The following is a 13,004-nucleotide window of genomic DNA, read 5'->3' on the forward strand; positions in this document are numbered from 1 at the left end:
AAACAGAATTTAGTCCGAACAGAAATACAGCTGTGATTTCTGGCTCTGGTCGTGAAGAAAGAGGCCGTCCCCTCAGGTTGTGCTGTTTATATATCCTCTGCTGGCTCCTCCCTGCAGGCCGACTCACCACATTTCTATATCCGTTGTTACGCATATCAGAGGATAAAGACATTGTACATTCAATATATATCTAAACACGCCTTTTCTCTTCCTTAACTCTTTCATGACTTTTCATTTAACACATTCTAAACGCTGTAATCAATACTCCTAAAAATACAGGAAATACTTCACGGCAGTTTGGTTTCCAGTCGTTCTGAATGTTGTCTCATGCTAACGATAGTTACGGCTGTAACTACGGTTCTATGAGTCCCGGATGACCGCCAGAGGCGGTGCTTTAGCACTGGATATGTCCATCGCGCGCATGCGCAGCTCGAGTACCAATAACAACAAAGTCACCTGTGACCCACGTGACACCGGCTATATCAGCCGGTATTGTCAGAGGATCTGTTCCCCCGAATCTTCTCGCGAGCACACAAGAATTCTGAGTGACAGGGAACTCTGGCGGTCATCCGGGACTCATAGAACCGTAGTTACAGCCGTAACTATCGTTCTATTTCGTCCCTACTGACCGCCAGAGGCGGTGCTTTAGCACTGGATGACCTATACCAACAATGTCATGAAGAATCCAAGCCCTTGCTCACCACTGGAAGCAGCGGAGCTCGGCAAAAGGACCACGCCCAAAGAATGGGGAGTGGCGACATTGACCTGATGACAACTGGAGAATGTGCCAGAAGACGCCCACGACGCCGCGGCGCAGATGGTCTCCAGGGGCACCCCTCTCAGGGCAGCCCAATATGTTGAGATGCTCCTTGTAGAGTGGCATCTCAGCCTGATGGCAGGGGGCGGCCACTGGCCCTGTAAGCCTGTGAGATGGTATCGACAACCCAGTGGGGAAGCCACTGGTTAGAGGGCCTAACCTCCTTTAGTGCCGCCAGGGCAAACTCAAGAGTTGCTCCTCCTGCCGTATACAGGCAGTAGCCTTGATATACGCCCTTTGGGCACCCCCCGGGCACAGCAAGTTCGATGTGCCGTACTCCTGAATGTCAAAGCGTGCCAGCTGGGCAGGCTGATTGAAGTGAGTTTGTGGAAGGACCCGGGCGGGAATGCCACATTTGCCCAAAGGGCAACGCCTGAGAGTCTCACCTCGGGCATGTATTGTTTATGGAGAGGACATGCAACTCCCCGACTCACTTCCCTGAGGCTATGGCAAGCAGAAATGCTGCCTTCGTGGGCAGCCACCTAAGCCCCACCTGGGCCAGGGGCTCGAAGGGAGGAGATGATAGGGCATCCGGCAGCAAGGGCAGGTCCCAAGCCGGAGCCCTCGGGGTGCAAGGGGGACGCTGCCGTAAAGCCCCTCTCATAAAGAGGGACACCGACCTGTGGCACCCCGCCGTGGCGCCGTCGACCCGAACATGTCGGGCAGAATCGCAGCCACATAATTCAGAGTGGAGTGAGAACGTCCACTATCTAGAAGGGACTGTTGTCTAAGCAACAATGTACATGCTGTCCCCAAGGAACACGCACATTCTTGCCCCCCAGTTGGGGTAGAAAGTGCGTGAGTGCAAGCTGCACGGCCCGAAGCTCTAGCACGTTGACCCGGCGCGCACTCTGCTGGGCAGACCACTGACCCTGAACGGTCCTGCCCTGCCGCACTGCACCCACCCTGAGAGACATGCACCTATGGTGATGGTCTCCTGGCGGGATGGGATGGTGCCCATGGGCACGCCTACCAGAGATAGGCCCCGCCCCTCCAGCGTGATGGAGAGTGGAGCAATGCTGCGACACCCTGACTTCACTGTGCCTGTGCCACTTGGCGTCCAAGTGAAGGCTGTTCAGCCACATCTGCATGGGGCACAACGACAGCGGGCCTAAGGGCCCAGCGGCCGAGGCAGCTGCCAGTCTGCCCAAGGGCCGGAGGAACTGAATATACGGCACCCTCTTGCCCGGCCCACGTGGAAGTAGGCATCCCTCGGTTGGGAACCACTCCACCTGTGCGTATGCAGTAGTCAGCATATAGAATGGCAGCACCTTCAGGAATCTGTTGATTCCTCTGAGGTCCAAGATCGGGCGAAATCCGCCGACTTTCTTGCTCACGAGAAAGTATGCCGAGTAGAACCCCCTGGCTAAGTAGAGGGTCTTACTGGGTTGATTGCGTCCTTGGACAAAAGGACGGACAACTCTTGGCCCAGAGGTAGGGCCCCTGCCGGATCGCTGACGACTGTCAATTAGACCCAGCCGAAGGCTAGGGGCCGGAGCTGCGGTCCGTACCCCTGGGTTAAGGTGAAAACCACCCAAGGGACGGAAGTACAGACTGCCCAGAAACTGAGCTGCTGCTGGGAAAGAAGCCGCCGACCACCCCCGGGATTTCAGAGCCCAGCCCCCCGGACCCTGGAGCCTCTTGGGGGGTTCCGGTCAGGCTCTGGGGCACGAGGCCGCCTGGAAGGCGGGCGACATGGGGCACGAAAGTCATTGGGAGGCGGTTGAGTGGGCCGCTAAGACCTCTGCAGACCACCCCTGTAATCCAGAGGCTGAGTGCGGCTGCTAGAGCAGCCCCTGGGCCTGCTGGGAGTGGGCACAGGTCTGCGAGGACCCGAGTGCTGCTGCCTGGTCTGCCTAGCTTGGGCGGCACACTCCAGTGCCTCCGAGGGCAGCTGATCTAAACAGCTCCCCTGGCTCGACTGGTACGCGACGGAGGACTCTCCGTCAACCGGAGGAGGTGCGTCAGCCGAAGGAGGGGCGCCAACCGAAGGAGGGGTGCCAACCGAAGGAGGGGGGGGGTTAGCAGCCCCTACACCGGGCCCAGGCTGAAGGGCCAAGAGGCGACTTCATCATGCCCCTATCGGCAGCTAGCCACTGAACGGCCGAATTGATCTGGAGGAGTACGTGACAAGGAGAGGTGTCTGTTGGCTGCTGCCAGACGTTCCACCTCAGTGATTCGAGCCACTCTGAGCACCCGAGGCATGCAGCTACAGCTCATGCAGGCGTTTACCGTGAGAACCTCCCTCAGATGCTCGAATTTCGTCCCCACTGACCGCCAGAAGCGGCCGAGGCAGGAGGGGCAGCGGTCGTGGCCGTCCTTGGGCTCAAGAGAAACCCTACAGGCGCTACATGAATGAACCATTCTGTAGGTAGCCAGATGCAGCGTAGCCGGGAGCGGGTGCGGGAACACAGCCTTCACCAGCTACCTGCTTAATGGAAAGAGTAGAGCGTTGCTGCTACTCGCCGAACAGAAAGAGGGATGTAATTACACCCACGTTACGGCAGAGGGAGCGGGAGCGGGATCACTGCCTTCACCTAGCTGGATTAGTAAATAAGGCAGTTTACCAAGAGCGGGGGCGAAAACACTGCCTTCACTGGCTGAGCTAGAGGCGAGTGCCAGATGCAGCGTAACCGGGAGCGGGTGCGGGAACACAGCCTTCACCAGCTACCTGCTTAACGGAACCAGGCAGTTTAGCATCTACCAGGAGCGGGGGCGAGAACACTGCCTTCACTGGTTAAATTAAGACGAATGCCAGATGCAGCGTAACCGGGAGCGGGTGCGGGAACGCAGCCTTCACCAGCTACCTGCTTAACAGAATAAACAAGGCAGTTTAGCGTCTACCAGGAGCGGGGGAGAGAACACTGCCTTCACTGGTCGAGTTAGAGACGAATGCCAGATGCAGTGTAACCGGGAGCGGGTGCGGGAACACAGCCTTCACCAGCTACCTGCTGAACGGAAAAACGAGGCCGTTTGGCGTCTACCAGGAGTGGGGGCGAGAACTGCCTTCACTGGTTAAGTTAGAGTCGAACGCCAGATGCAGTGTAACCGGGTGCGGGAACACAGCCTTCACCGGCTACCTGCTGAACGGGAAGAGTAGAGCGGTGCTACTACTCGCCGAACAGAAAAAGGGATGTAGCTACATCCGCATTACCGGTAGAGGGAGCGGGAGCGAGAGCACAGCCTTCACCTAGCTGGGTAAAATAAAGAAGCTAACAGTATACGCAAGACGTTAGCCGAGCGGCTGCTGCTAACGATCAAGCGAGATCAAGTCAAATAACACACATGTTTAAGACCAGATAACTAGCTTCTAAAGAATAGAATATCACAGAGCCGTAGTTACAGCAGTAACCATGGCCAGGGCTCACACGGCATCTAACCGTAGTTACAGTAGTAACTATGGCCAGTACTTACACGGCTTAGCACCGTCGTTAGAGTCGTAACTCTGGTCAGTACTTGCACGGCTTGGAACCGTAGTTACAGTAGTAACTATGGCCAGTACTTACATGGTTTAGAACCGTAGTTACAGTAGTAACTATGGCCATTACACGGCATAGAGCCGTAGTTACGGTATTGCCTATAACCAGTACGTGCACGGCTTGGAACCGTAGTTACAGTAATAACTATGGCCAGTACTTACGGCTTAACCCCGTAGTTACAGTATTAACTATGGCCAGTACTTACACAGCTTGGAACCGTAGTTACAGTAGTAACTGTGGCCGGTGCCTAAAAGTGTCAGCCAACGGCTGCCCACTCGACAATATAATATTGGGAGGATGAAATCCTCCTTAATGGCCATAAATGCAGAGCACACGGCACACAGTGAAGATTGTTCTCTGCATATCGTCCTAGTGCTAGGAGTCTAGTACTAGGAGCAGTAAATACCACGATATAGCGCTACTGCAACCACACCATGCGTTTACCGGGAGCAGCAGCGAGAGCACTGCCCTCACCGGCTGAGTTAAATAATGAAGCTTAACCGTACATGCAAGGTGTTAGCCAAGCGGCTGCTGCTAACAATCAAGCAACCACGTCAGAACACAATGTTAAGACCAGATAATTAGCTTCTAAGAAAGAGAACAGCCCGCATAGAACCGTGTCTGGTTACAGTAGTAACCGCACATGCCGAGCACACAGCACCCGCCGTGAAGATGTTCTCTGCATATCATCCTAGTGCTAGGAGTCTAGTACTAGGAGCAGTAATACAACGATCTAGCGCTACTGCAATCAAACCCTATGCTACAGGGAGCGGGAGCACTGCCCTGAGTTAATAGTTAAGCTCAACAGCAAGGTGTTAGCCAAGCGGCTGCTGCTAACAATCAAGCGACCAAGTCAGAACACAAATGTTAAGACCAGATAATAGCTTCTAAGAAATAGAAAGTACTTACCTTACTTTCTGCATCTAAATGAAAAACGGGTTTAAAGTATGACACTCTTGGCTTTCCATACTAAATCGAATGAGGGACGCAGCCAAAGCTGGGACTCAAATGCTAATGATAGCTCGGGCACAACGCCACAAGCAGAACTTTCAAAAGAGCATAAGGGCAACTTTATGGGAGAGGAAGCGGGAACACTGTCGTCACCAGAAAGTCTAAGCCACAAACAATAAGACGGTAATCAGGACAACTTGGCTGGGAGCGGGTGCGGGGACACAGCCATCACCAGCACCAAGCTGACACCAACCTGTCTGTCGAGGCTCTGCACAGCCGGCGCAGCTCCTGGAGGACGCGTCTAACGACCCGTAGCTCCGACTGTCAGTCGCGAAGCTTCACGCGGCCAGCTGTTTGCAGAGAAATCCCTCCGATCAAACGTTCAAGCCTGAACGTTGTAGGCTACGAAAACGTAGCCACGGTACCCTCGCGCAGCGAGAAGATGAAAAGGAACAGATCCTCTGACAATACCGGCTGATATAGCCGGTGTCACGTGGGTCACAGGTGACTTTGTTGTTATTGGTACTCGAGCTGCGCATGCGCGCGATGGACATATCCAGTGCTAAAGCACCGCCTCTGGCGGTCAGTAGGGACGAAATAGAACCACATCTGTAAACAATAACGTACTCAAATAAACCGTACCTTATCCAACAATAATAATATCTCGACGTCTATAGTTGTAGTGTTGAAATCAGTAGGTTTCGCTGTGCAACATCATATCATATCGCTGCTAAATTCACCTCTATAGTAAATGGTATATTAGCCTCATGCTAACCGGAGACGAAGGATTTTCAGAATAAAAGCTTAACAACTGGTTGTGCACAAGAACTTCTGGTTTTTCAGTATAAAACAGCAATTAAACTGACTGTGTGTTTAAGGTGCACTATGCTCTCAAAACATTGATTTTAATTTCTAACAATTCCCAGCAAAAGATCATCCCATGTATGTGTTGAACAGCATTTATAAAGGTCTCATATTTGTTTTTGGGAATTCCATAAGAATCATTTTTCCTGAATGAAGGGCTACATCGCCTCTTTGTTCGGTTCCTGGCGACTAAAATCATATCGTGGTCAGAGAGACCAGTTAACATATTAAAATATTTATTCTCTCTGGTTTGTTACAAAAGATTAGATCAATTTGTGTCCTGGTGGAATTAGTGATTCTTGTAGGTCCATTGATCAGTTGCACAAGGTCAAAGTTATCGGTTGTCTGTTTAAGATTCTTCTAGCAGATGTATCCTCCCAGTTGATGTTAAAATCGGCCATTATAATAACTTCTTTGTTAAAGTTACATTCTCTTAATAAAGATTGTTTGAAGAAAGAGGCCGATACATAGCTATTAAAATAAATGACATTTGTGGTGACAAACATTCTAATTCATTGCAATTAGAATTAATTTCATTGCAATGGATGCTATCCCGATTGGCTGGTACTACTGTGCTGTGATTGGCTGGTACTACTGTGCTGTGATTGGCTGGTACTACTGTGCTGTGATTGGCTGGTACTACTGTGCTGTGATTGGCTGGTACTACTGTGCTGTGATTGGCTGGTAATACTGTGCTGTGATTTGCTGGTAATACTGTGCTGTGATTTGCTGGTAATACTGTGCTGTGATTGGCTGGTACTACTTAGTGATAAGAGTTTACAGGTATTTTCTTAATGTAATTGGTGTCTTATTATTTGTATCAGGCACAACAGCTGGGAGCCAGAGGAGAACATCCTGGACCCCAGACTGCTGGCAGCGTTCCACAAGAGGTGTGTGTGTGTGTGTGTGTGTGTGTGTGTGTGTGTGTGTGTGTGTGTGTGTGTGTGTGTGTGTGTGTGTGTGTGTGTGTGTGTGTGTGTGTGTGTGTGTGTGTGTGTGTGTGTGTGTGTGTGTGTGTGTGTGTGTGTGTGTGTGTGGTACTACTGTGCTGTGATTGGCTGGTACTACTGTGCTGTGATTGGCTGGTACTACTGTGCTGTGATTGGCTGGTACTACTGTGCTGTGATTGGCTGGTACAGCTGTGCTGTGATTGGCTGGTACTGCTGTGCTGTGATTGGCTGGTACTGCTGTGCTGTGATTGGCTGGTACTGCTGTGACATGACATTGAAATTGACAATGAACTCAGATGATCCAGACTCATTTGCATTTTTCGAATTGGTCTGAATATGTTCTGGTTTAGTTTCATGAAGCTAGAACTTAACTTGATTTCTATTAAAATAATAACTTTGTTTGTTCCAGGCTCCTGAATCCTTCTCACCTGAACTCACAACTGAGTCTTCATACAGGTAATCCTATAACATGTTACATGACCAAACATTATTTTAAACACATTACAAATATATATTAATTGTGTTTGATGTCATGTCTTTCACCTTGAGGAATTGCATCCAATCTCTTTCCAACAGACGTACATCAAATAATGCCTCTGTGTGTAGGATTGTTTTCTTGTACCAGTCTAGATCCTCGCTGGACTAGACATTGTGTTAATTTAATGAAGGTGTGTGTACACACACTTCCTGATGCATGTGGACACATCTTCAGTTCCTGTAATCATCAGGTGTTTCAGATCTTTCAACAAACCCTCCTGCAGGTCAGACTCCAGCTGGATGAACACCTGTCAGTCAGAACACAGGCCAGTGAGGCTTGTTGTAGTAACCTGTCCCCTGCGTGTCTACAGGTTCAGGTGTCCTGGTCCAGGTGAGTTCCAGTGTGCTTCGACTGGCCTGGTGTTCGTCATGGCTCAGGAGGCGGAGCTTCTGTACAAGGCGGTCCCTTGGGGGGAGAGTCTCCTCCAATCAGCTGGCAAGCAGGCAGCAGGGCCGCTGTTCAACGTGGAGAGTTCTGTTGAAGCTGCCGTCGTCCAGCTCCACCTGCCACACAGCGAGACAGAGGACGGTAAAGACATAGTGTTAACAAATACACTTAGATAATGAGGAGCACCTTATTCTATCCACTACTGTTCAAAGGTTATGAAGCAGCTTTATTAAACTAGTTTCATACAGATAAGATCATTCAAACACCAAATCTGTTCTTTACAGTCAAATAGTTTTGTCCCCAAAAAAAGAACAATTAAATTATAAAACGTGCATTCAGTCGATGTGTTGCATGACATCATTGATCATTACTGAAGAGACGATGCAATGCAGCTCTAAATACTGGGCTGGGTTGTCTTTGAGCCCTCTGCAGTCTCCTCTCTGTAATACTAAAGAGATGTAAACTGTGATTGGTCAGTCCACAGCATGCTCTGCTGCTAACAGTGCTAACTCTCTGTCACTGTTGTGATGCTAAGCAGTTTGAATGCGTCTTACTTTGATTTCCATCTGTTGCTCCTTCTGCTCTTCACACTGTCAGTCTGGCTGAACCATGAACAAAACAAAACAACAGACAACAACATTTATAAGTTCCACTTTCTACGCCCTGAAAGCTTTAGAAGACTCTTCACACATCGAGAGAATCACTCAGACATGAGACCGGACTCAGTCAAGCCGCTCTGGCTGCAGATTGCAAACATAACAGTAAATGCATCCAGAAAGATCACAGGGGGCAGATCAATAATGAAACATTAGAATACAAGGTGGAGGATATCAACTGGTACATCCCAGTGAGGCTCCAAAGAGAACATTAGCTCTGAGCTCAAGTGGTGGGACATTGGAGACGATGAAGCTGTTTCAGCAGCAAAGCAACAGATGACCTGCTCTCTGCTCCACAGCGCTGCTGCTGGACGGCCTGCTGTCTGTCGGCCACGTCACTGATGAAGGCCTGAGCGTCTTGGAGCCGCTGGAGGTCACAGCCACCCACGTGGTGGTGAAGGTGCCTCACCTCTCTCTCTTTGGCCTCATCATCGATACATTGAAAAGGCTTCTAAAGTGGCGGATAAATGGCCAAGTTCTGGTGTTCCTGCGACCCCCGGGCCGAGAGGAGCAAATACTGGATGTCCTTCTGCTGCACAACAACGTCCCTGAGGAGGAGGTAATGTGCTCACCATCAGACTACTGGTTTGAAACCACAGCTGTTTCCACAGAGAAGTCGTGGCCCCGAGCTCCCTGCTGAAGAGAGATAACATGATAACACAATTAGTCTCATCATCTGAACATCTGAGTTCTTTATAAATGAAATAATCATGAACTGCTGAACATGAGGAAGAGGGGACACATGTTGATGTAGAAGAGACACGAGGAAGAGGGGACACATGTTGATGTAGAAGAGACATGAAGAAGAGGGGACACATGTTGATGTAGAAGAGACATGAGGAAGAGGGGACACATGTTGATGTAGAAGAGACATGAAGAAGAGGGGACACATGTTGATGTAGAAGAGACATGAGGAAGAGGGGACACATGTTGATGTAGAAGAGACATGAAGAAGAGGGGACACATGTTGATGTAGAAGAGACATGAGGAAGAGGGGACACATGTTGATGTAGAAGAGACATGGAGAAGAGGGGACACATGTTGATGTAGAAGAGACATGAGGAAGAGGGGACACATGTTGATGTAGAAGAGACATGGAGAAGAGGGGACACATGTTGATGTGGAAGAGACATGAAGAAGAGGGGACACATGTTGATGTAGAGGAGACATGAAGAAGAGGGGACACATGTTGATGTAGAAGAGACATGAAGAAGAGGGGACACATGTTGATGTAGAAGAGACATGAGGAAGAGGGGACACATGTTGATGTAGAAGAGACATGAAGAAGAGGGGACACATGTTGATGTAGAAGAGACATGAAGAAGAGGGGACACATGTTGATGTAGAAGAGACGTGAAGAAGAGGGGACACATGTTGATGTAGAGGAGACATGAAGAAGAGGGGACACATGTTGATGTAGAGGAGACATGAAGAAGAGGGGACACATGTTGATGTAGAAGAGACATGAAGAAGAGGGGACACATGTTGATGTAGAAGAGACATGAAGAAGAGGGGACACATGTTGATGTAGAAGAGACATGAGGAAGAGGGGACACATGTTGATGTAGAAGAGACGTGAAGAAGAGGGGACACATGTTGATGTAGAAGAGACGTGAAGAAGAGGGGACACATGTTGATGTAGAAGAGACGTGAAGAAGAGGGGACACATGTTGATGTAGAGGAGACATGAAGAAGAGGGGACACATGTTGATGTAGAGGAGACATGAAGAAGAGGGGACACATGTTGATGTAGAAGAGACATGAAGAAGAGGGGACACATGTTGATGTAGAAGAGACATGAGGAAGAGGGGACACATGTTGATGTAGAGGAGACATGAAGAAGAGGGGACACATGTTGATGTAGAAGAGACATGAAGAAGAGGGGACACGTGTTGATGTAGAGGAGACATGAAGAAGAGGGGACACGTGTTGATGTAGAAGAGACATGAAGAAGAGGGGACACGTGTTGATGTAGAAGAGACATGGAGAAGAGGGGACACGTGTTGATGTAGAAGAGACATGAAGAAGAGGGGACACGTGTTGATGTAGAAGAGACATGAAGAAGAGGGGACACATGTTGATGTAGAAGAGACATGGAGAAGAGGGGACACGTGTTGATGTAGAAGAGACATGAAGAAGAGGGGACACATGTTGATGTAGAAGAGACATGAAGAAGAGGGGACACATGTTGATGTAGAAGAGACATGAAGAAGAGGGGACACATGTTGATGTAGAAGAGACATGAAGAAGAGGGGACACATGTTGATGTAGAGGAGACATGGAGAAGAGGGGACACATGTTGAGAAGAGACATGAAGAAGAGGGGACACATGTTGATGTGGAAGAGACATGAAGAAGAGGGGACACATGTTGATGTAGAAGAGACATGAAGAAGAGGGGACACATGTTGATGTAGAAGAGACATGAAGAAGAGGGGACACATGTTGATGTAGAAGAGACATGAAGAAGAGGGGACACATGTTGATGTAGAAGAGACATGAAGAAGAGGGGACACATGTTGATGTAGAAGAGACATGAAGAAGAGGGGACACATGTTGATGTGGAAGAGACATGAGGAAGAGGGGACACATGTTGATGTAGAAGAGACATGGAGAAGAGGGGACACATGTTGATGTAGAGGAGACATGAAGAAGAGGGGACACATGTTGATGTAGAAGAGACATGAAGAAGAGGGGACACATGTTGATGTGGAAGAGACATGAAGAAGAGGGGACACATGTTGATGTAGAAGAGACATGAAGAAGAGGGGACACATGTTGATGTAGAAGAGACATGAAGAAGAGGGGACACATGTTGATGTAGAAGAGACATGAAGAAGAGGGGACACATGTTGATGTAGAAGAGACATGAAGAAGAGGGGACACATGTTGATGTGGAAGAGACATGAGGAAGAGGGGACACATGTTGATGTAGAAGAGACATGGAGAAGAGGGGACACATGTTGATGTAGAGGAGACATGAAGAAGAGGGGACACATGTTGATGTAGAAGAGACATGAAGAAGAGGGGACACATGTTGATGTGGAAGAGACATGAAGAAGAGGGGACACATGTTGATGTAGAAGAGACATGAAGAAGAGGGGACACATGTTGATGTAGAGGAGACATGGAGAAGAGGGGACACATGTTGAGAAGAGACATGAAGAAGAGGGGACACATGTTGATGTGGAAGAGACATGAAGAAGAGGGGACACATGTTGATGTAGAAGAGACATGAAGAAGAGGGGACACATGTTGATGTAGAAGAGACATGAAGAAGAGGGGACACATGTTGATGTGGAAGAGACATGAGGAAGAGGGGACACATGTTGATGTAGAAGAGACATGGAGAAGAGGGGACACATGTTGATGTGGAAGAGACATGAGGAAGAGGGGACACATGTTGATGTAGAAGAGACATGAAGAAGAGGGGACACATGTTGATGTAGAAGAGACATGAAGAAGAGGGGACACATGTTGATGTAGAAGAGACATGAAGAAGAGGGGACACATGTTGATGTAGAAGAGACATGAAGAAGAGGGGACACATGTTGATGTGGAAGAGACATGAGGAAGAGGGGACACATGTTGATGTAGAAGAGACATGGAGAAGAGGGGACACATGTTGATGTAGAGGAGACATGAAGAAGAGGGGACACATGTTGATGTAGAGGAGACATGAAGAAGAGGGGACACATGTTGATGTAGAAGAGACATGAAGAAGAGGGGACACATGTTGATGTGGAAGAGACATGAAGAAGAGGGGACACATGTTGATGTAGAAGAGACATGAAGAAGAGGGGACACATGTTGATGTAGAGGAGACATGGAGAAGAGGGGACACATGTTGAGAAGAGACATGAAGAAGAGGGGACACATGTTGATGTGGAAGAGACATGAAGAAGAGGGGACACATGTTGATGTAGAAGAGACATGAAGAAGAGGGGACACATGTTGATGTAGAAGAGACATGAAGAAGAGGGGACACATGTTGATGTAGAAGAGACATGAAGAAGAGGGGACACATGTTGATGTAGAAGAGACATGAAGAAGAGGGGACACATGTTGATGTAGAAGAGACATGAAGAAGAGGGGACACATGTTGATGTGGAAGAGACATGAGGAAGAGGGGACACATGTTGATGTAGAAGAGACATGGAGAAGAGGGGACACATGTTGATGTAGAGGAGACATGAAGAAGAGGGGACACATGTTGATGTAGAAGAGACATGAAGAAGAGGGGACACATGTTGATGTGGAAGAGACATGAAGAAGAGGGGACACATGTTGATGTAGAAGAGACATGAAGAAGAGGGGACACATGTTGATGTAGAAGAGACATGAAGAAGAGGGGACACATGTTG

The 13,004-nt window shown here is 48.9% G+C and overlaps 1 pseudogene; it reads left to right on the forward strand.

Annotated features, from left to right (window-relative positions):
* The window catches only part of LOC117443319 (NACHT, LRR and PYD domains-containing protein 1-like), a 28,555-nt pseudogene extending 19,273 nt beyond the window's left edge, over nt 1-9,282 (forward strand).
* Nucleotides 9,283-13,004: the final 3,722 nt, after the last annotated feature.

The sequence above is a fragment of the Pseudochaenichthys georgianus genome, unplaced genomic scaffold, assembly GCF_902827115.2.
Source record: "Pseudochaenichthys georgianus unplaced genomic scaffold, fPseGeo1.2 scaffold_582_arrow_ctg1, whole genome shotgun sequence".
In the NCBI taxonomy this organism is placed as follows: Eukaryota; Metazoa; Chordata; class Actinopteri; order Perciformes; family Channichthyidae; genus Pseudochaenichthys; species Pseudochaenichthys georgianus.